Below are 26,661 nucleotides of genomic sequence, written 5' to 3'. Positions count from 1 at the left end.
GGGAAGTCACCAGACCCCTCTGGGCCTGGGGTCCCGTCTGAAGGGTGGGCAGGACTGGACGGGAGCTCCTCCCCTCCGCCTCTGACTTAAGGTAGACACCATTGGGGGCAGCGCAACCAGGTGAATGGTAGTATGGAGTAAATTAGAAAGATCTTTGTTCAATTACAAAAACAAAACAAACAAACAAAAAACTACTCCCCATAAGAAACAAATGAAGCCAACACAGAAGCATTTAACTGAGTGAAGGAACTTGTGACACCCCCTCCCCCCAAAGATCACCATTGTCCACAATTTAGGGAATTTTTATGTCTATCCCTATCACAATTTATATCTATACTGTCACAGAAAAACTAAAATATATCCATATTAAATGATAGTTGGATCACGCTGTAATAAATATTGTGTTTTTACTCAACCTGTCTTTGAAAAAAGGCTCAAATATATGTCTCTAATTCTCTATAACATGTTTTTTTATAATGTGGATACTTATTAATAGGATGGCATTTATTTAACCTCACTGATGGACATCTGGGTGGCAGCAGTAAATTTTAATTGCTTTGCTGTTTGGCTGCCCTTCTCCTCTTCTGGGAGGGGTCACAACAGAGGCGGGGGGGGGGGGAAAGAATGTCCACAGGGCACTCGCCTCCTTCCCCAGCTGAAGAAACCTCTCCAGGGAATCTTCTCCCCAGTGCCTGGTTCAGCAATGTCAGGACATGGGGTGCCACCCCCAGAACTTTGGCACCAAGGCCGAATTTGGGGTGGGAGACCAGAATGCAGTAAGAAAGGCCATGGGAGGCTGGGATGGGGCTAAGGGTCAGCGTGTGCTGGGCAGGTGGGCCTGAGAACTTGAATACTGGACTGAGTACAGTCCAATTGCTCCTGGAACCACAGTGTCAGAAGCTGGCTCACCTCAGGGGATTAGGGAGCAAATGTGGGCACAGCCCTCCACAGAAGGACAGGCCAGGAGCAGAGCTGGCCCAGCGCAGGTCCCAGGCCATTCTGCCTCCCTGATTCTTTTGGCAAAGAGGCAGGGAGGTCTGGCCACCAAGGTGGGCCTGAGCAGGCACCTGGCAGACCTGGCTCTGCCTGCACGCTGCCCTCAGCCTCCCTCACGGTCAGAGGCTGGTGACTCGCCCTCCTCTTTCTAGGCTGATATGAGGTGGGATCCTGGGCATAGTGCTATTAGCATCTGTTTCTGTGAGAAGGCAGAAGGGAAAAATTTTTGGCTCTTGCACCTGAAATAGTTTCTTATTTCCTGTTGTATTTAATGGAATTAGCATTTTCAGTTAGGTAAAACATTTATATGGTTTGAAAAATTAAAATACTGTACAAGATATACACCGGAATTTCTCCCTCTTACCTCTGCCCTTTCCCATTTCATCACTTCCCTCTCACACCCATGGAGAACCAGTGGTGCTACTTTTCAGGTTATTCGCCCAGATTTTCTTCATGATAAAACACAGAAACTCAAATATATAGTCTTTGTTTTCCATTTTATCATACAAAACATAGCCTACCGTATATTCTTCACTGCTTTTTAAAAATTTCCATAACTATATATCTTGGACACCTCTCTATATTAGTACATGGAGCACTTTTTCCTTTTTAATAGCTATGTAATGTTCTTGCACTTGTAATGTGCATGTACAGAGTTTATTTAACCAGTCCCCTATGGAGGAACACTGGGGGTCATTGCCAGTTTTTTGCTGTTAAAAATAATTCTGTGCTCTGATGTCAGTCTGAACTATTCTGTTGTGTGTGTGTTTAATTATAGACTACCTGAAACCTTTTTTAAAAGTAGGCAAAGTGTTCAGATAAGTGAACAAGACTTTGTTCCCAGATTCCTATGCTCTGTCCCCCAGCATCTTGGCCGAATTTCTCCCTGAGATGCAGTATCCTGCCCACTTGGGCTGTCAGAAATAGTCTTCACTGTTTTTTCGGGCTGTGGTTTGTGTCCTCAGTCCAGTGGTAGAAGTGGCAGTGGCCTGGACTAGACAGAGGATGCGGATTCCAGTCCCAGTTCTGCTGCTGATGAACTGGGTGACCCCTATAAGTCCCTTCCCTTACCTGTCACCAAGGTAAGCTGTGTGACCTGAGGTCTCTTGCCATTCTGGCGTTCTATGGTTCCAGAAGCAACTAGATGGTGTTAAGTTCAATGTATAACTCCTCAGGCCCTGCATGGTAAATTGAGTCACTTCTCCAACTCGGGGCCTTGCTGATGTTTCCTAGGTGGCTGGAGTACTTCCTTTAATGTGAAACCCAAACTTTGGTGAGGCTGGCCTGTAAGTGCTGACGAAGTGCACATTCCCAATACTCATAAGTACATGCAACTGGCTACAGATGTGTGAAGCCCTTTCACTGCTAGTGCATGAAAAAGGGATATTTCTCACATGTTTCACATTAGCCCCATGATTTAGCTTCTGAGTGAGTAAGAATCAATGCAGCAGCCAACTGGCACCCGAGAGCCCATTTATATCCTATTACCAGCTGCTGCGGCCCCACCTTTGACTGTGATCTTGTCAGATCTGATAAGGTAATAGTAACAATAACTTACATTTTCATTACGGAGGCTCTTCCCCCAGGGCTTTGCTGCTGCACGTGGTGTGCTGCCTTTGTTGTCTATCTGTGTCTAAATCCAGGGTGTGTCTGAGTTGATCAGAGGCCTTACTGTGAGTGTCACCCTAGAAAAGGGTCTCTGGATTAATTACTTATCAATTCATCATATCAGCCATCATTCAATCCAGTGTTATTGTGCACAGCAGCCTTTCAACTCAGTGTGCTCACAGGGAGTTCCCAAGGAAGTCCCCCCAGCCCTGGGAACCAGCCTGGCCTGTGAACAGCATCTCTGCCTACTCCATCCGCCAACCCAGCTTCAGCCTTGCACTCTCCCGTCACACCCATAGTGGCTTTGGGTGCTGTACAAGATAAATGTCCCTGATCCACTGCTTCTCTCTATTCCTGAGTCATCACCATTTGGTCCAGAACTCCCCTGTCCCAGCAGGTAGCCTGACAGGTCTCTGTGTTTTCTGTCACCAGCCCAGCCCAAGCCACACAGCACACAGTAGCTGCTATGGCCAATCTGCTCATCAGATCACATCCCTACCTAATTTAAACCTTCTAATCACCTCCTCTTGCTTTTAGGATACAGACAGAAATTCTTCCTAGGGCCCATGAGGTCCTGCTCACCTAATCAGCTTCCTCTTACACCCTCTTCCCTTTTGGTTTCTGGAATCACCAGTGTTCTTTCTCACCTCTGAGCTGTGTGCCTGCTGCTGTCTGGGTGACAGCTGCCCTTGCCTTTGCCAGACGAACCCTTGCTTACCATCAGAGACAGCTAGGCTGTTTTCTCCCTGGGCCCCCTGGCTCTCTGTTACATGGCATCTTAGTATCACTTATAACTTGCCTTAGACAGTTGGGGCTGCTGTAACAAAATGCCATAAATTAGGTGGCTTATAAACAACAGAAATTTATTGCTCACTGTTCTGGAGGCTAGAAAGTCCAAGGTTAATGTTCTGACAGATTTGGTATCTGGTGAGAACTCCCTTTCTCATAGATGGCACTTTCTGGCTGTATCCTCACCTGGTAGAAGGGGCAAGGAAGCTGTATGGGGCCTTTTTTATAGTGGCACTGACCACATGCATGAAGCTCTGCCCACAGACTGAATTACCTCTTAAAGGCCTCACCTCCTAATGCTATCACCTTGGCAGTTAGGATTTCGATGTAAGGGTTTTGGGGGACACAGACATTCAGACCATAGCATCTTAATTGTAATTAAATGTCTAATAGGCTGTTTAATATTTGCCTCCTCACTAGAGGGTTAAACTCCATGCCTGGTTGACGGCTGAACCCTCAGCTCCTGGCTCAGCACATAGATAGGAGTGTGTTAAATGATGGAATGAAGGAATTTGTGAGCCAGGGGCAGCCTACGGGGAAGGGGGACACAAAAGGATAGGAACCCCAGTGAACATCCATTTTGTAGTAGCAACATCAAAAGAATGGCAAAGTCCTAGAACTACAAAGCACTTCAGAGGTGATCTCAGCCATACAGACCACGGGGAAGACCCACGTGGCGAAGACCCACGTGGGGAAGACCATGCCTCTGGCTTCATGCTCCTGAGCAAGGTGCCTAACTTTTCCCAGTTCTAGTTCTCTATCTGTAAAATAGAGACAGTACCTCTCCAGAGGGACATTGTGAAGGTGGCAGAAGAAAAGGTACTTAGTGCAGTGCAAGCCTTGAGGATGACACTGAAGCCCAAAGAGGTTATACTTCCTCACCAAGGGCATACAGTTATTCAGTGTGGAGCCTGGTTTTCTGTGCTGGCTGCCGGCTGGGCTCTGAGAAGCCCTGACCTGGTGCTGGTCCTCCAGAGGTTTCCAGTTGTGCTGCTACAGCACAGTGGTTCATAGCCATTGACTTTGCCCACCCTCCTCCAGGGGATATTTGGTGATGTCTGGAGACAATTTTGGTTGTCACAGACTGGGGGAGGGGAATGCTACTAGTATTGAGTAAGTAGAGGCCAGGATGCTGCTAAACACTCCACAATGCATAGCACAGCCTCCCCCACCCCCACCCCACCAGGAAGCCCAAAATGTCAGCACCAAGGTTGAGCAATCCTGCTCAGGGCTATAGGAGGACCAGGGGCAAACTAGGTCCACTGGAGGCTAACCTGATGAAGGGCATGCTCTAAGAAGGGCAGGAGATGCCTAGTAAGCCCATAGCCTGGGGAACTGGCTTCTGTTGTTTGAGGCTGGGAGATGGAACTTAGAGGCAGGCATGCATCAAAGGAGCTGTTTGGAGCAAAGAGAAGATATAAGAAACTCAGCCCAATCAGGTGTGAAAGGGGGCTGGGGAATGATTTCTCTGGGTGCTGTTTTTGCCAGAGCCATAACAGATATCAGCGTCCACCTTCCCCTTCCCATTTTCCAAAGGGCCTTCAGCTCTCTGGATGTTGGGGTGGGAGCACTTATGTGGAAATGCTGCTCCCGGCTGGGGCAGATCAGTGCAGCCTGCACAGTGCAGCCTCTGCAGTCGCTGTGAGCAGGCTGCCCTTGGGAGGTGTGAGGACACAGGCTAAGTGTAAATCACACTCCATCCAGTTTCCCCACCCTTAGCCAGCACCATTTTCACCTAGGAAGGTCTAATAAAAATGCACTTTAAGTCATAGTCCTAAAGGGGCAAGGATGGGGGTGGAGAGGTGGGGGAGGCAGTCCTATGCAGCCTTGGTAAACATGTGGGGGCCCAGAAGCAGGCCGGAGGACCAGGTAGTCCTGAGCTGTGGGACAGCCTACATAAAGTCCCTGAGCCCCAGGCCACCTTAGGTGGGGCGTGTGCCCTGCCCTGCCCTGCATAGTCCCAGCCGGCCTGCCTGGCACAGTCAGCTTATCTCAGGACTGATCACACCCTGCAGTGGTAGAAGATGTTTCGCGAGGGGCCAAGTGGCCAGAGAGAGGCTCGTGGCAGGAAGCCACAGAGGATGGGGACCCCGAGTTAGACCAGGCCACTTGAGCAATGCTGGGCCACCCCAGATGGCATATTTGAATCCCCTGGGAACTTTGAAGAAATTCCAATTCCCATGCTGGACTCCAGGCCTATTACAATAGTCTCTGGGGGTGGACTCAGGTACAAAAGCATAGTAGGCTGCCCTCACAACCGCCATGGGCAGCCAACACAGAGAATCATGGATTTAAAACCTCCCTGGGCTCTGACAGTCTGGCCACATTGACGCCCGTGACAAAGACACCACGGAAACCCTGGTTGGAGCTCTGGAGGAAATCATGGGGCTGGCAGATTCTGGGTCGGGAAGGATTGCCACATTTCTGTTTGCACAGGGGCAACCCAGGGGTTCTGGTCAGCTTGGCAGCACAAGGATTTGGGAAGAAGCAGGAGGTCTTAGAGGAGGTGGCTGCCCGGAGCCAGGGTCTGAGGAGCAGGGTTGCAGCTGCCAGCAGGCTTCCCGCAACTGGCAGGGTGCCCTTTGGGAGGCAGAGGAGGGAAGGAGACAGAAGGGCCCACTGGACTTGGCCTCTGATGCAGAGTTTACAGCAGATTTTGTATTGCATGTCTGGTCTTTGCTGTCAGACTGGGGACCCCTGGGAGAGCAGCAGCCCTGTCATAATGATGTCCAGGGCTCAGCCACTTCTCACCTCCGCCACTGTCATCTTTCAGGTGCTAGCAGCTGTCACCTCATTCCTAGATTATTACAATAGCCTCCTGATTGGTGTCCCAGGCAAAGAAGGAGGCAGCAGGACCCTTTAAGATGTGTCAGATGGCTTCCTCCTTTGCTCAGAACCTTCCAGTCCCCCCTCCCATGTGTCAGAATAAAAGCAAAGTCCTCACTGTGGCCTTCAGGGCTCAAAGGACCTGGCTTTTCTGCCTGTCTCTCTACTCCCTTCCTAGGTCCATTGCCCTCCAGCCACTCACCTCCCCCTGCGCTTGGCACTCTTGCCTAAGGGCCTTTGCAGGGCATGTGTCCTCTGCCTAGAAGCTCCTGGAAGCTGGGCCCCCAGAGATCTGCAGCCCCCCTTCCCCTTCATCACGACTTTGCCTGAATGTCACTTTCTCGGTAGAGCCTTCTATGCCTGTCTGCCTGCTGTCTCCCGAATCTTCTCGTTTCTCTCTGTAACACTCATATATCAGCATTTCTCTTTTGTTTACTTCTGTCTTCCTATAGGAGGATGTGAGGTCCACGAAGATGGGGAGACTTTTTTCTATATTCTATTCACTTAACATACCCCCAGAGTCTGGAATAGGATCTAGCCTGCAGTGGGTGCTCAGTATACCTGTTTCTGTTTGAACTATTCGTATTTGATCACAATATTTGGCTGATGATATGCTTTTGACCGATACACGGGCTGATTTTTCTTTAATTATGTATTTAATTAGTTACTTTTACTAATGTTATAAGCACCCAAGAGCCCATTACCCAAAATAAAGCTAGGATTTGTCAAAAACCTTCATCAAACATAAAATCCTGCCTCAGCCCTCTCCTGGGCCTCCTGAGGTAACCATCTTCCTCAATCCTATGTCTATTATTCCCTTGCTTTTCTCTTTTTACATAGTTTTATTGTATCTATATTTATTCCTGAAAAGTATATTTTTATAGTTATTTTACGCTTCTTATGCCATAAATAATCCTCACCCTTTTCACTTAATATTATGTTAAGATCTCCTGCATTAATGCATGGGCTGTGATTTTTCCCTTTTGACTACAGAAAAGGAATTTGTGGAATGAATATTTAGCACTTCCCCAGTGTCAAGTTCATAATAATAGCTAATATCTATCAAGTACTTTGTGCAAGCACTCTGTGAAGTGTTTTATTAACCCCATTTAACAGGTGGGAAAGCTGAGACACATGAGGTAAGCTGCTGGCCCAAGGTCGGGCACAAATAGCTAAAAGGTACAGAGGCAGGATTTGAACCCATGTTGTGTGGCTCTAGAAGCCTTGCTTCTGTTTTATACTCCACATTTGTTCTAACAAATGAGTGAGCAAACTCACACACACATACTGATTGCCAGCCCTATAGGTGCCCCACAGAACTTGGTTACAAATCAAGGTTATACACACACACACACACACAGGCATTCTGGAATTGTTCATGAATACTTGTTAATTGACAGAAAATTTGTAGTAGGAGAAACAGGTATTATTCTCTGATGCTTGCTAAGATCTTTCTGTCTCTGTCCATCTTCTTTCTAGTAAAAGAGAATGCCAGTTAGGCCTGTGCTCACAGGGGCTGGGGGTTCAGAGCCTATCCCAACAGGCTCCTTGGGTTTGAATCCTTGGGTTTGGCTACCAGGAGAGGGGAGTAGGCTGGGAACACACATCCTTGGCTCTGGGAAGAAGGGGACTGCTCTGGACAATTTTGTTCCCTTCTACGCCAGGGTCCTGATGGCTGCAGGGCCTCACTCAGCAGAGCTGAGCATGCAGTGACAAGAGGCAAGGACAGCTTCTTTCAGGACTCTGAACCATCGGCCACATGCTCTTGGCACCTGGAACATACCCCTCAGGGGTGAGACTCTTTTATATCAGAAGCAAATGAAAGTGATAGAGAACCCAAGGTCTAGATGCACAGTAGATTCAGTCCCAAGAGCAGAAGGAGGCTGTGAGGAAGCCAGGTGCCTGAAGACCATGCCAGGGGCCTCTAGCCCAGATGATTCACCTGGGTGGACAGGGACAGGGTGGAATCGTGAGGATGGTGGTTGCAGACCAGTCTGGTGGGAGGAGAAGAGTGTTGGCTCTTTTCTTAGCAAGTGACATGTGCTGCTGGTATCAGTAGGGGGTGGCAGAGGGCAGAAAACAGATAGCTGGGCCTCCCCTGGTCCAAGCCCATCCAGCCCTCAGTTTCCCCTGAATACATGGAAGGCCTGAGTACATGTGCGGTACTGCTAAAGGGCTGGGCAGGGGGAAAGGAGGGAGGCAGGACCTTTTAGGAAAGGCCTCGTGAGAGCAGGGTGAGCTGTCTCAACCCAGGCTGCACATTAGAGTTGCCTCTGGGAGTGTCTAAAATTCTGATGCCCTGGTTCACCCAGACATACAGGATCTGTGTATTTCAAAGCCTCCCCAGGTAATTCTTCTCTTCAGCCAGGATTGAGAGCCCCTGGGGGACACACTGCTGTTGGAGAACTGCCTCCCTCCTCAGTAGCTGCAGCACCTGGGGTGGACCTGCATTACCTGTAAAATGGAAGTGGCAGCAATCTATGCTAACACTGGAGGCCAGTGGGGAAGAACTGTGCCCATGTGTAATGTTTGTCACATGGCCATGGCCACACCCACGTAGGAGTTACCTATCCAATCAGCAGATGACCCTGTGCGTGCCCTGTGCTTTGCAGAGGAGTGAGCATCTCTTACAGGCTGGACACCTTCACATTTATTATTTCACACGGCTCTCACAGCAACCGTGTATGATGGATATGCATGTCCCCACTTCACAGAGATGGAAACTGAGACTCCCAGCGGGTTTTTCCTCTTACCCTTAGGAAGCGACTTACTCAAGGTCATGAAGGAGAGCAGGTCTCTTGACTTGTCACTATTTTGAGGTGGCCTCCCACTGTCATCATAGCCTGTGGTTTTGGGCTCCTCAGATACCCGGGACCTGACTTTAGACAACTCCTACTCCTGAACTCATCCATGGAAGGATCATTCTTTTCAAAGTCTTTTTAAAAAAAACAACAAAAAACCCAAACTTCCTCTATTTATTTTCTGTGAAGATTTTTAATAACATTTCTTTTGAAAATTCCAATTCTACTCCATCTGTAAGGAAGAAAAATAATGAGTGAGGGAGTATTCTTTTGAGGCCCAGCTGGTACGGAGTGTCTCTGATTGGTGGTGGTACCCAGGCCTCGGTGGGAGAATTGGAGAGCCTCTCTGCCAGGTCTCTAGGGCTGCAGAGTTGATGACATGGTTCTCTGAGGTTGAGAGGGATGGGGGCTATGGGAATTGTAGAGGCTGGATTGGGGGCTTCTTTTGTTTTTTTTTCCAGACAGAGTCTCAAGCTTTATCACCCTGAGTAGAGTGCTGTGGTGTCACAGCTCACAGTAACCTCAAACTCTTGGGCTCAAGTGATTTTCTTGCCTCAGCCTCCCAAGTAGCTGGGAGTACAGGCACCCACCACAATACCTGGCTTTTTTATTTTTTTTGCTGTTGTTTTAGCTGGCCTGGGCTGGGTTTGAACCCGCCAGCATGGTATGTGGCTGGTGCTCTATCCACTGATCTACGGGCACTGTCTGGACTGTGGCTTCTAGTGGTTGAGTGGACCTGAAAGTCTATCCTATATCCATAGGCCTTTCCAAGGCTCCATTTATAAATCTCTTTCCCCCTTTTTTTGGAGACAGAGTCTCTCTCTGTTGCCCTAGCTAAAGTTCAGAGGTGTTACTGTAACCTCAAGCTCCTGGGCTCGAGCGATCACTTCAGCCTTTCGAGTAGCTGGGTTTGCAGGAGCCTACCATGACACCTGTCTAATTTTTCTACTTTTTGTAGAGATGGGGTCTCTTCTCCTGCTCGGTCTGGTCTCGAACTGCTGAACTTCAGCCATCTTCCTCCCTCAGCCTCTCTGAGTGCTCTCTTTCCATTGTGAGTTGCACTTAGATATAGGGAACATGAAGCTAACTGAGACTCCTAAGTATCACAGCTGCACAAGACAGCTGAGTACACCCAGCCTGGACATTTCTCTGGACTGTGGGGGTGGGGTCCAACTCTGCGGCCTCTTGGAGAGGTGGTGGATCCGTCCACACACAGCATACATGTTAGGAGCTGCCATTCCTACTGTGAGTGTGGGGTGTAGGCTGAACACAGGTCCCCGTCTAACTCCTTACCTCCCTCTTTGCCTAAAATGAGGGAACTGAGGCTCAGAGCAGCAGGTGGCTTCTTGGGGAATCTCCAGGGGCTAGTAAGTGGCAATGTTTGGGATGACTGAGTACCAGGCCAGTGCCCTTTGCACTCAAACAGGGCAGGGATGGGAGGCGGGGGGAGAAGGAGAAAACGAGATGACCTTGGACATCATGAGTCCCTGTGAGAATGAGCTTCACTCCATTGTGAATCCAAACACATGATCCCTCACCAGATCACAGGGAATCTTTGGTCATTTCCCTGTGTCCTGGTGGGGCTTTGAATTTTCAAAAATTCCCTGAGTCATGTGAGCCTAATTCAGGAGTGGTGTGGCAATTTATCCCCAGCAAGATCCCACCTATTGCCAAGTGACTGGTGGGTCTCTCAAGGTCAGCTCCCCAGGTACCTGCTTTTTGCAGAAGTTGTTGTGTTCTGAGTGTCTCGCTTGAACTGGGTTCTGAAATCACACACATTATGTCCCAACTCTAATTGGCACTCTTGAAGGCACTCCCTGGGCAGATTAGGGTAGGCTTTGACAGCCCAAAAATATGACAGAAGCGGACTGCTATGCCCACGGTCACCATGCCCTCCAACGAGAGCTCCTTTCATGCTAAGGAGGTATGTGGACCCCAGGCAAGAGGAGGGGGAGCTGAGGGAAACCAAGCCCATTAGCAGCCGGCTCAGGACTCCCCTGCTGGCTGCAAACAATGCCTGCCTGCCAGCTTGTGAAGTCCTTGGAAAAAGGCTCATTAAAAATGAAAGCAAGGGTCAAGGCGGGCACCTTGGGTGGCCTGCAACCTGCACCCTTCTCCTAGCTGTCAGCAGTCTCTGGGGGGGGGGGGGGCTGGCTTGAAGGGGAGAGGGCAACCGCAGACTCTTCCTCCTCTGTTCTCCAAGGAAGCTCAGCTGGAGACACCTTGCTGAAAGCACTTTCTGGAAAGGGCTGCTGGGTCTCACGCCTGACTGGGGACTCAGTGCTGCCCGTATCTGCCCCCTCCCATCCTCCCGTGCACTGGTCCCAGCAGCTCTTGGACAGTATGTGCAGCTCCACCCTCTCCTCTCCTCTCTGGCTCTCCTGCCCTTTCCTCCTTCACTGGACACTGGAATTTCAGATAAGTAATGAAAAGAAGTTTAGTAAATATATATCTCATATATTGCATGGGACATAGCTATGTTAAAAAATTATTTGTCATTTATCTGAAACTCACATGTAACTGGGCATCTTGTATTTCTGTCCACTAAATCTGGTAACCTCACCCACAGAGAAATCTCCCCACAAGAGTGCCAGGCCCAAGAGAGATGACATCTTGTGTTCTGGGGCTTCTGTTTCTGAAAGACTGGCTCTTCTGATCTGTGTCCTGGAGTTTGTAATGAAAACATGCAGGTTCTGACTCAGTAGGTAAGGGGCAGGGCTGTGATTCTGCACTTCTATCCATCTCCCTGGCCAGTGCTAATAAGCTCTTAAGGAGACCTGTGATGCCAGCCAGGGACTCTACTTTGAGTAGCAGGGAAATAGAGCAGTGGTTGCAGGTGGAACGTCAGGTGGAACATCAGAACTCTGTTGCCTGACCCCCACAGTTCTGATTTAATTTGTCTGGATAGGGCCCAAGCACCCCAGGTGATCTAATTCCCAGGCAAGCTTGAGAACCCCTGCCCTTGAGTCTTTCTTGGCAACTTCTCTTTGCTTTTGCAAGCCTGAGGCCTCTGGGTTTTGCTTGGGTACAGGGTGGATCTACTCCACGACTCCAGGGTGTCCTGTTCACGTGAATGGTGCTGGAGCTGGGCATAGGAGCCACAGCTGGCTTGGAAAGCAGAAAGTCTAACTTTACTGGAAGCTGTGTGATTCTGGCCAAGTTGCTTAACCTCTCTGAGCTTCAGGTCCATATTTATAAAGGTATGGAGGGAGTGAGAGGATCAGATGAAAAAGGTCTTGGAGCTACAGTCAACCATGAGAATATTAGATGAGATGATGATAACAGGAATCAAGGGAAGAAACTGTATCTAGTATCATTCTCTGTGGTCCGGTAGGCTCAAATGGAGTCAGTTAACATTTATAACTGATAAATGTAACCCTGCCCTGTGGCATCTTGGAAGTGTGTCTTATTATTCACCCTAGTCCAGAAACTAACCCAACACCAGCATTGTGCCTGACACATGGCAGGTTCTCAAAACACACTGCTGAACTAATGATTGACTGAGACCCAGTCCCAGAAGCCTGGGGACAGCTGAGCATCTATGGAGCATGTGACATGACCAGTACTGACTCCTACAGAGTATTTCCTGTGTGCTAGTCACTCTGCGGAGCTCTTAATCCTCACCACATTGTGTGAGGCCGGTACCATTATCATTTCTGTTCTTCATGAGGCCCAGAGCATTGAAATTTTCATAGCTAGAAGGCAGAAGATCTGGGATTTGAATCCAGGTGGTCTGACTCTGGGGATCATGCTGATAAACATTGCCTTTTACTGTTTCTCTTATACATGTTCTCAACCATGATATAAAAGAATTATCACCTGTATGCTTGCTAGACAGGTAGAAGAGAGCCATGACACGGGGGGTTACATGGCTCATTGTAGTGCTGTGGGGTGGCCCAGAGGAGAGCTTGACAAACCAGGGTGAGGGGCAATGCTAGGTGGGGGGGGGTGTGAATAAGTGTGCTAGCTGCCTGGACTGCCTCAAGGAAACCCTTGTGGGCTGGGAACCAGGCAGGGAAGTCAGCCAGCTGGTAGCAAGGCTCAGGCAGGGACAGGGTCTTCAAGATGTGGCCAAAGCCCAGGCATGTGAGCTGGGAACTGCCTGAGAGCAGGGGAAGCCTTCATGTCCAAACAAAGGTCAGGTAGTGGCTCCTACTTAAGCAGGTTAGGGTCAGACCTGGCTTTGCAGAGGAGGACATCTTGACACTGTCACTGAGAGATGGACAGAAACTAGACAAGCAGATGGCAGGTCACAGATGTCCTAAGTAGGCAGGAGAACAAAAGTACAGACATTCTTGCCTTTACCTGAAGGAGTAACTAATTGAGGAATTTCAGGAATCAAAGCTGGCTTGTTGGGGAGAAATATTTGGTCCAAAGAGGTTGCTTTGTCTACTTGTGTGTATCTTATTGATGAAGAAAAATCCAAACAAAAGTATATTTTTAATGGAATAACTTTTACATTTTTCACCATCAGCCGTCAGCCAATACTTGTCTTTAGAGTCTGCATTGCTCCTAGGGTTCTGCTTAAGATACACAGTAAGAGCACATAGGTGTCTGACATATTTTAGTTTGACTGCCATCTCAGCCACTGAATAGCTGTATTCTTGGGGAAGAGGTTCTTCTCTGAACCTCTACTTTCTCATCTGTTGTAGTGAGAGTGTCCTGTGCATTGTAGGATGCTGAGCAGCGTTTCTGGCCTCTACCCCTTAAATGCCAGTTGCAACCTATCTGTGTTTTAGAGCTGGTGATGGTCAAAAATGTCTCCAAATGTTACCAGATGTCCCTTGGAAGGCAAAATTGCTCACACTTGAAAGGAACTGTAATAGACTCTGGCTTCCTCTTAGGCAGAAAAGGCTAACTTTCATTCATTTATTTGACAGATATTTACTGGGCACCTGCTATGGTGCTATGTTCTGGGTGCTGGGGGATTTGGTAATGAGCAACATGGATCACAAGTCCCAAGAGGCTCCCACCATGGGGATGGCAGAGGGTGAGAAGGGCAAGGGAATGGGCCTCTGCTATATATCTTGGGATACGCTGCCTAGGGGAAGGCTTGGCACTGTGAGAACTTGGTGAAGAGATGCCTCATCCTGATTTCTCCCTGGAGAGGGTGGAGAGTGATTCGAGGTACCACTGCATCAACCTGCAGAGGCCAGAAATCCCTCCATTGATATTGTTGATTGAATAAATGTGAGCATGATTAGTAAAGATTTCACATGAAATAATTCAGTTCCAAAATCAGTTGTAAATATGTGCACAAATTGTCACTTGCAGGGGTAGTTACTTTATTTTGATGTTAGGAACCAGGCAGCCGGGGGCCACTGAGGTGTGTCCAAAAATACAGAGAAGAAGTGAGGTTACGAGGTCACCTCACAAAGAGAATGCTGTGGTCACCAGCCCAAGTTGCCAAATGGAATGTGCTTCCACCTTCGACTCCACAGAGACCTGGGCTAGGGGCAGGGAAGAGAGAAGAAACCCATGGGCTATGAGGTACGTGTGCCCCCACATGTATCCTGAATGAAATTCAGGAAAGCAGTTTGCCTGCCCAGGCCTGTGGGCTTGGGTGACTGTGCCCCTTTGGGGCATTCTGAAATAAGGCTGCTGGTCATCCTTTGGAAACACAGACACAAAAGAACAACAAAGTCTCTCTCCTTTTCAAGCCCAGGAAAGACAGAAAGGCTGTGTGTTTCAACAGTGGCCTTTCTTTGGAAGTCTTGGATGTAGCTCTTTTTTCAATTTGAATCCACTACTTACATTTCTCGTTTTAAAATACAGACTTGCATGAATTGTCCAGAAAACAGAAAGTGGAAGTTGTAGTTTTCATGTGCTCAGGAGAGGCAAGAAATGAAAGCTCCTAAAAAATCCATCAATAATAGTAATAGTAACAACAGTGATTTCAAAGACACCGAGAAATAGCAATCAGATTTTGGGTGCTAGCTATGTGCCAGGCACTTGGCATCTGCAGCTTTTACCATATCCAGCAAATAGATCTCATTGTCCCATTTCATGGGGGAACAACAGAACCTTAAGTTGTCTAACTACTATAGTACAATTGGTGGAGCCAGGACTCAGATCTGAGTCTGAGAACAAAAAAGAAAAACAACATCATGTAGTAAGATTTTTATAAGGTTATATTTTTCACTCCTAAAAAGATCATCCTTTATTTTGAAATTTACATCCTTTCAACATTTTTGGTAATAAGATGCACTATCTCCTATGATAACTATGGAAGACAACAGATGTTAACCCCAACCCGAGTGGGATGCTCCAGTCTTACAGCCACACTGAGAGCAAGCCAGGGTGATGGTGTCCCCATTTCTCTACTTTCATGCCTTTCTTACACTTCCTGCTCAGGGTTGTGGATTAGCCAGAAAGGAAAGTGAGGAGGAATAGAGAGCAGGAAAAATGACATGTGACAACCCTTAGGGCAGCAGTGGTTTTTAAAGAAAAGATCGTAATTCTGTTGAAAATTATTGGAGAAGACTCAATGAATCCCCAACAATAAAAAAAAAAAAAAAAGAAAATTACTGGAGAAGAGTATGCAGTCCAAGTAGGCATATGCAAATTATATGCAAATCACCCATGGCCCTCCTATTTCATAACCTGGATGTAGCCCCTGGGAAAATGCTAATGGAGACTAGTGGTCTCGGCAAGGTCTAGCCTCCCTTGGTGATCTCTAAGAGTCTGGCCCTAATTAAAGAGTATTTTCTCAGCAGTGTGGGGTTCTAGTGATTTTTATTTTTATACCCTCTTTCCCCCTCCCTCATTAGGTGGCTGAGCTTAAGAGGGGTCTTCTAATCCCAGGGTGGGTGGGATAAGGAACATGGTGTGAGGCCTGGCCTGGATGCTTCTAGGATTTTCAGGTAGATCTTATGTTCTAAGGGAAAATTCCTAGGGTCCCAGCCCATCCTCACCCTGAGGGAAGGGACTGCTTAAGGGAGCGGTTCTCAACCTGTAGGTCACGACCCTTTGTAACAATGAAAGTACATCCTGCATATCAGATATTTACATTACGATTCATAACGTAGCAAAATTACAGTTATGAAGTAGCAATGAAAATAATTTTATGGTTGGGGGTCACCACACCATGAGGAACTGTATTAACAGGTTGCGGCTTTAGGAAGGGTGAGAACCACTGGCTTACACAGTTGGTTTTGCAATGTGAGCATGCACCAGGATCACAGGGAAGGCTTGGTAAGACACAGATTGTAAGGCTGCACCCCGGAGTGTCAAGGTTAGAAGGTCTGAGCTGGGGTTTAAGATTGGGCATTTCCATCAGCTTCCCAGATGCTGCTGCTGCCACTGACCTCAGACCACAATTTGAGAACCAGTCTACTAGAGCAAACAGTACGCTCACGGGGCGGGCCACTGGGACTATTTGTTACTAGACTGTGACACTCATGCAGAAACTAAGTATAAACATTTAGAGATCCCCATTGAAGGCTGGCATTGCTACAACACATAAGCATGTGACTGTTTTTCTATCCATTCATTTTTATTATTCTATGGAAGTATTGCTCCCATTGGGAACTCTGGCCAAGGAGAACCCAGTCTAGTAGTCAGGGTTCAGGGCTGCCTGCAGGCCAGAACTGGAGTACCAGTTGGGAAACCAAGGCAGGAGGACTGTGGCCAGCATGGGCATGCTGTAGACTGTCCCCAGGATGTGTTGGAAACAAGCACGCGTGCATGCGTGTATGCGTGTATATCTGTGAGGGGGTGAGCAAGGGGCTAGTTGTCACAGTGGCTTTTGAGGATGGGGGAGTAAACTGGCATTTAATGACTGAGGGGTGGGCATAGGCACAATAGAGAATTGTCCTGCTCTAAATGCCAGTAGAACCCTCCTCCCACCCTGAGAAGCAATAGGTGGAGGCAGGTGGAGCTGAGAGGCTGGCCTAGTTCCAGAAGCCCTGCCCTCTCTCTGCAGTGGGGAACTCGGGCCCAGAAAGTGAAGGCCGCTCTTGTCAGCCCAGCCCAACCAGAGTGGCCTTGTCTGCCACAGTAACCTTGTGTGTGCATGTACATGGCCTTGAATGAGACATGGGGACTTGTGTGGCCATGACGTTGTTGGTGTCTCACGGGTACCTCCTGCTTTATGCAACACCATAGTAGAACAGGGATAGATCAGCAGGACCTTGTGAGGATAGTTTCTTTTAAAAAGAATTTGTTGTAGGAGTCCCTGCTACGTAAAAAAAAGTCCCAAAATGTCATCTACACATGGCTTCCAGGATAGCCGTTTGCCTTCAATAAGAGATGCCTGTTCTTGCAGAGGAAGGTGGCAGGACTTAGTGGTGTGATTTGAAGTAGTGTTAACATGCGTTGTGCAGTAGGTACCGTGGTGACCCGTGTTGTTGTTCTGATTAGAAGGGCTCCCACCTGAGTCCGGGGTTCAGCCGTCCAGGTTGGCACTGTACCCCACTAAGCCCCTGGCCTGAACAAGTCCTCTTCAGTGAGGAGGGAAAGTTTTGTGATTCTGACCTGCCATCTTTGTAGACAATGTTTTGACAGGTTACAGTGACAGAGCAAGAAGTAATTAGTTGTTTTGTGCCTTTGGGCATACGAGGAGGCTACTGGCTCTTCAAGTTCAGAGTCTAGATTGCAGAGCCTGGACTGGACATGGTATTCATCACACCTTCATCTTACCGTGGTGGAAACTGAGGCCCTGGAGGCTCCGGGATCTGCCCCGAGTCAAGCTTGCATAGAGGCAGGCAGTCCAGCTTACGGTGGGAGGCTTACCATGTAATTAATGGGATTTGGAGCAATTACAGGCACAGTAAAGCCCCTCATTTGTTTCTCGTGCCAGGCATGAGATTCCTTAGGAGGGCGGAGTGGGAGAGTGGAGGGAAGGTGGTAGGGAGGTGGCAGATAGTTGGCAACTCATCGCTTGCTGGGCCTGCTCTGTGGAGTGCTGGCTCACATTTTTATCCTATGCGCCTCAGAGGATTCCAGTGCATAGGGCATTATCTGTTTGAGGTACCCCACCTATTTTCCCTTTGGGGCTAATTCCTACTGGTTTTTAATGCTGGGCTGTAAAGAGCCTGCTTTTGTGTTTTGTTTTGCAATCAGTGCTGCACAAAATGTGGGCATCTTTCTAGGGAGGGGGTGGCTAGGCTCTGACACTGCCTGTTCCTTCCTGTGCCTGGGGATAGGTACTGCTGAGCCCAGTTCTCCCCCTTCCTCCCTGTTGGCGGAAGGGAAGAGGACAGGGGAGATGGCTGGCATGGGATAGGAAGGGCTGCACCTACGAGCTTTCACAGCTATGTGGGATTCTATGTCAGAGCCTAGCAGCTACCAAGCTCCTAAACACCGGATGTTCTTTAATTCCACAAACATTCATTGTGCATCTATTATTTCTCAGCCACCATGCCATCTGGGGATACAAAAATTGTGAAGGCCAGTGGTGGTGATGGTCACACAACACCGTAAACATATTTAGTGTCACTAAACTGGACACTTAAATATGGTTAAAACTAAAGATTTTATGTTGTTTATATTTCCCACAATTAAAAATAAAAGGTAGCAAAACAGAATAAGGTCCCTACTTCTGGGAAGTAGCTGGTGTTCTGCAAACTCCCCTTAACTGTGTGACCTAGAGCCTGGATGGTGCAGGTTAAGGGCCATGGTGGAGGTCAGCGGCAGGCTGTGGGTACCAGGTAGTCTGAGGAGGGTTGCCCACCTGCGTGCCCATTGCACTAGGTATCTACAGCAGGCGCTGGCTCTCCCTTGCACAAAGTTCTTGCTACAATGTGATTTGAGATGTTACCAGCATAGGGACTATGATTAAGTTTGAATTTCTCTTTGGAACTGATGTTTATTCACAGACATTTTTAGTTGTGAAAACCTTGGGGTTGCAACTATGATGACACCTTGACCTTAGGACCTGGCTTTTTTCTCTCCAGAATGTGTCTGAGTGTTTCTGTTTCAGAAACCTCAGCGGTCTGGGGCTACAGAGAGCCTCATCCTTGGCTTTCTTACTGTTTCCTGGGGATCAGCCATTAATGTACATGCCACCCTTGGGCCAATGATTTAAGATCCTTAAGCCTCAGTTTCTCTGCCTGCATTGGATTCTCAGGAGCTCTGAGCACACGTGACAGAGGTGGAGGAAGCATTCAGCCACAGGACTGATGTGTGCCAATACTGTCAGCTTGGGGTATTTCCACTTGTTTGGGCATTAGCCCAATCCTGTATTATAACTAATGAAGCATTATTATTCAACATTTTCCTGTGTTAATATTCTCTCCACTCAGGTTACATAGCACCTGGGAGAGGTGTCACCTCTTCCTCAGCACACCTCGCCTCTCGCAGTGCTCAGCACCTGGGGGTGCTCAGTAGATAGTCAGTCAATTATGAACAGTATGCTTGTCCAGTTACAATCTGGGCAGGGTTTACAAGGACAGGCCTTTAGTTTGCCCATCGTGTGGCTGCACTCCAGGCCTGTGTGGGGCCCCATCCTGAGAGCCAGTCACTCCCGTGTGAGTCTTGGGTCCCCTATAGCTCTGGAACATTTTTGTTTTGGAACCATAGCTGTGGCCTCTTCAGATGGTCTCAGGTACGGAGGCCCCTGTCATCCAGCAACAGCCACTCAGATAATCACACGGGTTTCAAATTGTTCACCGCTTTATGTCCTCAAAGCAATTTCAGAATCAATTTAAGGTTTGATAGGGACCGGTGGAGGTCTCGCTGGCCCAGGATGGCGTGCTGGGCCTGCTTAGCACTTGTTATAATTCCAGTGGCAGGCCCCGAACACCTGGGGAGCAGGGGCCTGTCCTCTCTTGCAACTCGGGGAAGTAAATCAATCAATCAATCAATGAGAACATACCTAATTAAAGGGAACAAAGGCTCTGGGCTCTTCCTCCCTCCCTGCAGTGTGAGGCCTCTGCAGCATTAGTAGGAAAACCAGCCTTGTCTCTAGCAGGATTAAAATGAAGTCAGGGTGTCAGAAATAAAATCTAGCGAGGCCATCTTTTGTAACAGCAGATGCCCATCCCACCCTGGCATGTGGAACCCCTATTTAGGTGCAGTCTTAAATGGATTTATACGGTTACTCTGGTCTCAGTGTAATAAATCCATTTGGAAACAGCACTTGAGATTCCCCCTATTTTGTGACTGGGGGTACACCAGGCACACTGTACCCCTCATGAGCTGGATCGGAACAGTAGTAGCAGGCAGCCTGGCTGTGCCCTGTCTTTGGAGGCCCCTGCACACAGAGAGGCCACGAGTGCAGTGGTTAAGGTGTGGGCTCTTTACTTCCTGAGTTTATTCCTGGCTTTGCTGCCCACCCGCTGGGGCACCCTGAGCTGGTTGCCACAAAATTGTCATCTCTGAGAGGGGATAGGCATAGCTTCGACCCCTGGAGTCTTTTGAAAGATGACTCGAGTACATGTTAAAGGCTTAGAACAGTGGTTGGCACAGAGTAAGCAAGAGTCCTCAAACTGCGGCCCGCGGGCCACATGAGGCGGTGTGATTGTATTTGTTCCCGTTTTGTTTTTTTACTTCAAAATAAGATATGTGCAGTGTGTGTAGGAATTTGTCATAGTTTTTTTTTTTTTTAAACTATAGTCCGGCCCTCCAACCGTGTCAGGGACAGTGAATTGGCCCCCTGTTTAAAAAGTTTGAGGACGCCTGGAGTAAAGTCTTGCTACTTTTATCACAGAACCGTGTCCCTAACAAGGGAACTAGTAAAGCTATCCTGGAGTTTGTAGGGAGTTTGATAAGTTTATTTTTGGTTTCAGCCTGCAAATGGGATATTAGACCCTCAGGGTGGTGAGTGAACCCAAGTTCACAGAGCAAGATGAGAGTAGAGCCAAGCCTGGAATCAAATCAAAGCCTTATCACTGCCTGGGGGCGGGACCAAGTGTCCACTGAGCTGGGGAGCTTGTCCTTGGTCTCTCTGCCTCTGTTCAGCCTCCTCCCAGGTACCCTGGCTCTGGCCTTTAACCTTCTTCCTGGCCTTGCTCTGAGACCTTCCACCCTTGCCTCTATTCTTATGGCCAAGATAAACTCAAAGCCTTATCTCTTGCAGGGTCATTGATATTTTGACAGGGTCAATGCCTTATGCTATAGAATGGATCTGTTGAGAGTCAGGAGCCCACTCACAAGTTGGGGAGGTACTTGGGAGGCAGAGCATATCCCTGAGCCTTGCTGTCACCACAGGGCATTTTGCCCTCTCAACTTCTATTTCTCACTGACCTTGCCTTACAGATCCTGGGGATTAAAAAGATCCCCCAAGTCTCATCAGAGGGAAGTTGGGGAGTCTTGGTGATTGTTGAGGAGTCACTCCCTGCTTTGGCTCTTTGTCCTTTATTTTGGGACCCTTAGGCACAAACCACTGAGACTGGCTCACCCCCTTCACTCCTCCACTCTCACGAGAGAATGGGTACAGAGGTGAGATTGAAATGCTGACGTCATTGGCTACTGAGGAACACAGAGGAGTCAAGAAATGTAGAGCCGTTCTCTAGAGTGGTTGAGGTCGGCCTTGCACGGGTACTGTTAAACCTTCACAGTGCTAGGCGGGCGCCTTGGCAGCCTGCGCTGCGGGGACTGCTGCTGCCATGCTGTCTCCATCCTCCCCTTTCTTGCATCATCCCAGCACTGTGAACACGACTGGCATGAAAAGCTTTAAAAACCAGAGACTATGCCTGGCTTGTGGGCTCTGCAGTTACAAAAAAGAGCCTGGTTCCTGAGGACCCTGGGCTGGAGGGCACAGTGGCAGAGTAGATCCAAATACCTGCCAGTGCCTGGCTCTCCTGGGACTCACTTAGCTGGCAGCAGGACTGGAAGTCAGCTCTGGAGCATAGTGTGATAGGGAGAGGTCTGGGTGAGGGAGGTTGTGAGACCCCACCTGAGAGGTTCAAGTTCGGACTCAAACATCCTCATCCAGGCAACCATGCAGGTTCACCAGCGAGTGGACAGTGACCTGGCCTGACTTGGCCAGCTCTCTGCTGTCAGACGTGCTGCCGAGTGGGAAACACTTTCTTACGTGCCCCGAGGGAAGGGACTGCTTTCATTTAAGAACCACCTTGATTGGTCATTTGGGTGAGAGATGAGGCCTTGAGGGCATGAATAGAAAAAGAAAAAAGAGAGAGAGGGAAGAACTTCCCTATATCAGTCGGAGCAGGAATTGTGGTAAAAAGGGGAGAGAGGGTGGAGCCAGTTGAAGGCTGGGATTGAGTTAGTGGAAGTGGCCAAGGGAATGCTGGAAAACAGGAGCCCATGGCTGCCTCTCCTGTCCTTGGAGTTCTTTTTTGGCTGAACATTTCCTTCCCCCTTCCTCTGTCGTGGGTGTCTGAGTGCCCAACAGTAGACTGATAATGGCATTCCTTGCTCTCCACAAGTCAATAACATTACTGAGTCCTCAGAGAGCATTTTCAGTGGATGGTCAAATGTGGAGTGTTTTTTATTTTCTGAAAACTGCCTAAAAGCCAGACCCAGCTGTGCCTGCCCGCACCCTCCTGAGGTATGTTCTCAGCCCAGGAAGGCCCTTGCTTTGCTGCCCTAGCAGTGGCCTTTTTGTCCCTTGTCTGTGTTCCTGGCCAGCCCTGCCTGTCTGCTCTTCACGTCTGCCTTCCAGACTTGTCTGTCTTGTGGGCAGGGCAGCCACTGCTCACATCTTGAGGTCTGAAAGTTGCTGAGGCTGGCCTCCTCCCTCCCCTGCACCTCTCCTCAGTTTCCCGCCTGGATGTCTCTCATCACTGGCAATGCCTCCTGGCCCCGCCCACTCAGCCCTTCATCTTTTGGGGGCCTTCCTGCTTCAAATCTGCAGGGGAATGGGGTGGAGGGAACTGGGCGGGCACCAGGGGCCTCACCATCCGTGTGGGCTCAGGACATGTTTCCTCAGTTGCAGGATAAGGGTTGACTTGGATGCCCAGTTCCAATAGCATATGGTTCCTACTTTGGATAGAAACTTCCTTTTTCCTATTCTGGAGCCTGTACACTCTCTGCTGATAAAGCTCTGTTTCACAGTGCAGACCGTGTCCATAACTCTTTTGTCTGGCAAGGATCATTGATATAACTAGAACTCATGAAGAACCTAGCCTGCCCACTTGGCTCTGGCTTCCCCCTCAGATCCCCTGGGGAGCTTTCAAAATATACTGATGCTTAGGCCCCACCTGCAGGCCCTCCCTGATCCAGTTGGACTGGGGCGGGGCACAGGCATTTCTATGACCTCTGCCTCAGTGCCTTGCGACCAGGCTTTGAACTTGAAGCATGGTTCTCAACGCAGCAGAAACACTGGGAACTTGTCAGAAATGCAGACTCTCGGACCCTGCCCTATACTTCCAGTCAGTGTGCCCTGACAAGATCCCCTGGGGGATTCCTATGCCATTTGGTATTTGGGGAGCGCTGCTTTCACCCCATAAGTGGTCTTGGAGGAGTCCCTTAGCCTGTATCTTTTTCATGAGGAGCCACTACACATCCCTTTTGGGTGTAGGTGTGACCAAAAAAATTTGCATTCAGTGTTGGATAATATTAATGTTCAGGGAAATAAATAGAACATCTATGCTTCCTGGCGCTCTTCCCAGGTGCTCTGTCCCTGTGGTGTCCCTCCCTGCTGATGGCCTAGTCCAATGCCATATCCTTACCACTTTGGCAGTAATCCCAGATTCACATTCATATTTTCAAAGGAGGCAACTAAGATCAGAGGCAGGGAACCAGCCGCTTACCTGTCCCAAAAGCTGTTCCCAGCAGAACCTTCAGGGGGGCTCGTCTCCCTCAGCAGGGTCAGATTACAGCAGGTGTGGGTCTGGGTGGGGGTGGCAGCTCCTGTCCAGTCTCTGGTCCTGTTCTGGCCCTTTCCCTGCTTGTACCCAGGCCCCAGGGCCCTCTCAGCACAGCAGATCCATCCAGGGGCACCTGGACTCTTGCCAGAAGCCACCAGAGGGATGAAGAGAGCAGAGCAGAGCAGCCATCCTGTGCACGTGTGCACTTGTCATTGCTTCTTAGTCTTTGTTCCCTTTCTGGGGAGTTCAGCATTATATGGTAATTGGCTGTGCAGTTTTTGAGGGACAGAGCGGCCTCCCTAGCCCCCTACTTTGCCTCACCATGTGCTCCTGTAAGGCACAGATGTGAGCACTCAGCCCTGTCCTGCCTCAAAGATGGGGTGGGAGGGGGGGCCCAGGGCAGCAAGGGGGCAGTAGCAAGGTGTGGACATGTGGAGGGCACCGTGCAGGCTGCAGTGGGAGTGAGAGGGAGAGAGAGGGCTCAGAGGAGAGGGGAGGCCTCCCAGTCTGGGAGCTGTGACTCTTTCTAAGTACATGTGTACTTATTTTGTTGAGACAAAGTCTCTCTATGTTGCCCTCAGGAGAGTGCCATGGAGTCACAGTTCACAACAACCTCAAACTGTTGGGCTTAAGCGATTCTCTTGCCTCAGCCTCCCAAGTAGCTGGGACTACAGACAGCTACCACAATGCCCAGCTATTTTTTGTTGCAGTTGTCATTGTTGTTTAGCAGGCCTGGGTCGTGTTCGAACCTGCCATCCTCCGTGTATGTGGCTGGCGCCGTAACCACTGTACTACGGTGCCAAGCCTTTTTCTAAGCATTTAACGGTCAGCATGTGTTGGAGGAAAGAAACTTGTCACCACCATCATGAGGCCAAAGGGCTATGCTGTCCTTACATTCTCCCGGCTCTTCATCTGCCACCAATGCTGGTGAGAATGATCACGACTGACAGGTGTAGATTCTTCCGACTTTAGAAAACATCCATTGCCTCATCTTATCCCCACAATACCTGGTGGATGGAAATGGCATATTCTTGGCCTCTTCTTGAAATAAAGATGGAGGAAATGAGGAGAGGTGGAGATAAGCTGGATTTTGAGGTAGGACTTAGTTTTTCCCTTAGCCTCACCTGGGCCAGGAAGCTGTGGATGGGAGATGAGGGTGACATGGGCTGTAGATTGGACAGACAGGAGCCCCAGCCAGCTTTGTGCCCGCTGCCGTCTCCACCAACCAGAAAAGGCTCCTGCTCTCCATGGGAAGGAGAGTAAGGCAGCCATCAACTCAGAGCTCTTGCCTGATATCAGGACACTTAGCCACTGCAGAGATGCAAGGCAGAGCTGTGTTTGAGGCTACTGCGAGTGTTCATTGTGTGACATAGGCAATGTATCCCAGATCAAGGTACACATTTTCATGAGTTCCAGTTATATCATCATCCTCGCCAGACAAATGAGTTATGGACATGGTCTGCACCGTGAAACAGAGCTTTACAGAGAGAGCACCACCTCTCAGACAGTAAAAGACCTGGAGGATGAGCGTGTAACAGAAGAAGTATTCACGAAGCTCATGTGTTCCCTTCCTGCAGGGACATTAGCTGGCATTGGTTTTCGGCCAGGATGTGTGCCCCTTCTGACTGAAGGGGATTCTGTGAGGTTGAAAACATCCTCTAGTGCCCCATGCTACAGCATTGCCCAGTCTGCCATATTGCACCTGATTTGTTAGGGTAACAGGAAGATGGCTGTGAGCACCTGCCCTGCTCTGGAGGACGGTGGCAGTACATCCTAGCCCAGAACCATTCCCTCCGCAGGGGCAGGAAGGGGATGTGGAGAAAGAGAAGGACAACCGAAAAGCCAGAGGAAAGAAACAGCCAATGCGTGACAGAGCTTCTCTGGGGGCGGGGGGGTGTTATGGGGATGGGACCAGGGAGGGGCCCCCAGGGCCTCAATCACATGTAACATTTTATTTTTATAAAACAAAATCCAAAGGTAAACGACACAATAATAAGATATGATGATAGGCTCAGTGCCTGTAGCACAGTGGTTATGGCGCTGGCCACATACCCCCAGGCTGGCGGGTTTGAACTCAGCCCAGGCCAGCTAAACAACAATGACAACTGCAACAAAAAAATAGGCGAGTGTTGTGGTGGGTGCCTGTAGTCCCAGCTACTTGGGAGGCTGAGGCAAGAGAATCGCTTAAGCCCAAGAGTTTGAGGTTGCTGTGAGCTGTGATGCCACACAGTACTCTACTAAGGGTGACATAATGAGACTCTGTCTCAAAAAAAAAAAAAAAAAAGATATGATGATGGATGATGCTGGGGGCAGGTAGTCAGGGATGTTTATTCTGTGACTCACTATTTGTCGATACATTTGGAATATTTCATAACTAAACAGAAACATGAAAGAGGCTGGGCATAGTGGCTCACACCTGTATTCCCAGCTACTTGGGAGGCTGAGGCAGGAGGATCGCTTGGGCTCAGGAGTCTGGGGTTGCAGTAAGCCACCAGGACACCATTGCACGCCAGCCCGGGAGGTGGGCTTTGTCTCAAAATACCAAAACAGAACAAAACAAAATAGAAAAGACAAGAACAATGGTGCAGGTGGTTTGTGTAGTAAACCTCCGTCTGTGTAGGGAGATCACTTCAGATCATGGCAGCTCTCATGCTGCTTGTCTCTGGTCGGACTCACAGGGCGCTGGGGCAGAGGCTACCTGAGACTGGCACAGTCGCAGGACAGAAACTTCTTTCCACTTATATGGACTTTCAGGCTTTGGGGATGTTCTACCAGGTGCCTGTATTTACCTAATGTTTAAAAACATACGTTTTTCTAAAGCTTTAGAAAAAACAGAGAGGGGAGAGGAAAATTCAAGGGGAAACCATGAAGGAAAATAAAAACGGAGACAGGGAAAGAAGAACCTCCCGAAAAGCTGGGACTCAGCC

At 49.0% G+C, this 26,661-nt stretch overlaps 1 protein-coding gene across 3 annotated transcripts in view; it reads left to right on the top strand.

Annotated features, from left to right (window-relative positions):
• ZBTB7C (zinc finger and BTB domain containing 7C) overlaps positions 1-26,661 on the top strand; it is a 370,876-nt gene that overhangs the window by 80,447 nt on the left and 263,768 nt on the right. Inside the window, exon 1 of one of the 3 annotated variants that reach the window (XM_053571876.1) lies at positions 11,518-11,725. The exons of the other annotated variants lie outside the window; for them this stretch is intronic. The gene's annotated coding sequence lies outside the window, so the exon portion shown is untranslated. Of the gene's footprint in view, positions 1-11,517; positions 11,726-26,661 lie in introns of those variants that run through there. 3 annotated transcript variants of the gene reach the window in all.

This window comes from Nycticebus coucang, chromosome 19 (assembly GCF_027406575.1).
Source record: "Nycticebus coucang isolate mNycCou1 chromosome 19, mNycCou1.pri, whole genome shotgun sequence".
Taxonomy (NCBI): Eukaryota; Metazoa; Chordata; class Mammalia; order Primates; family Lorisidae; genus Nycticebus; species Nycticebus coucang.
The sequence above is the reverse complement of the archived record's forward strand: the minus strand, read 5'-3'. Positions and strand labels throughout refer to the sequence as shown.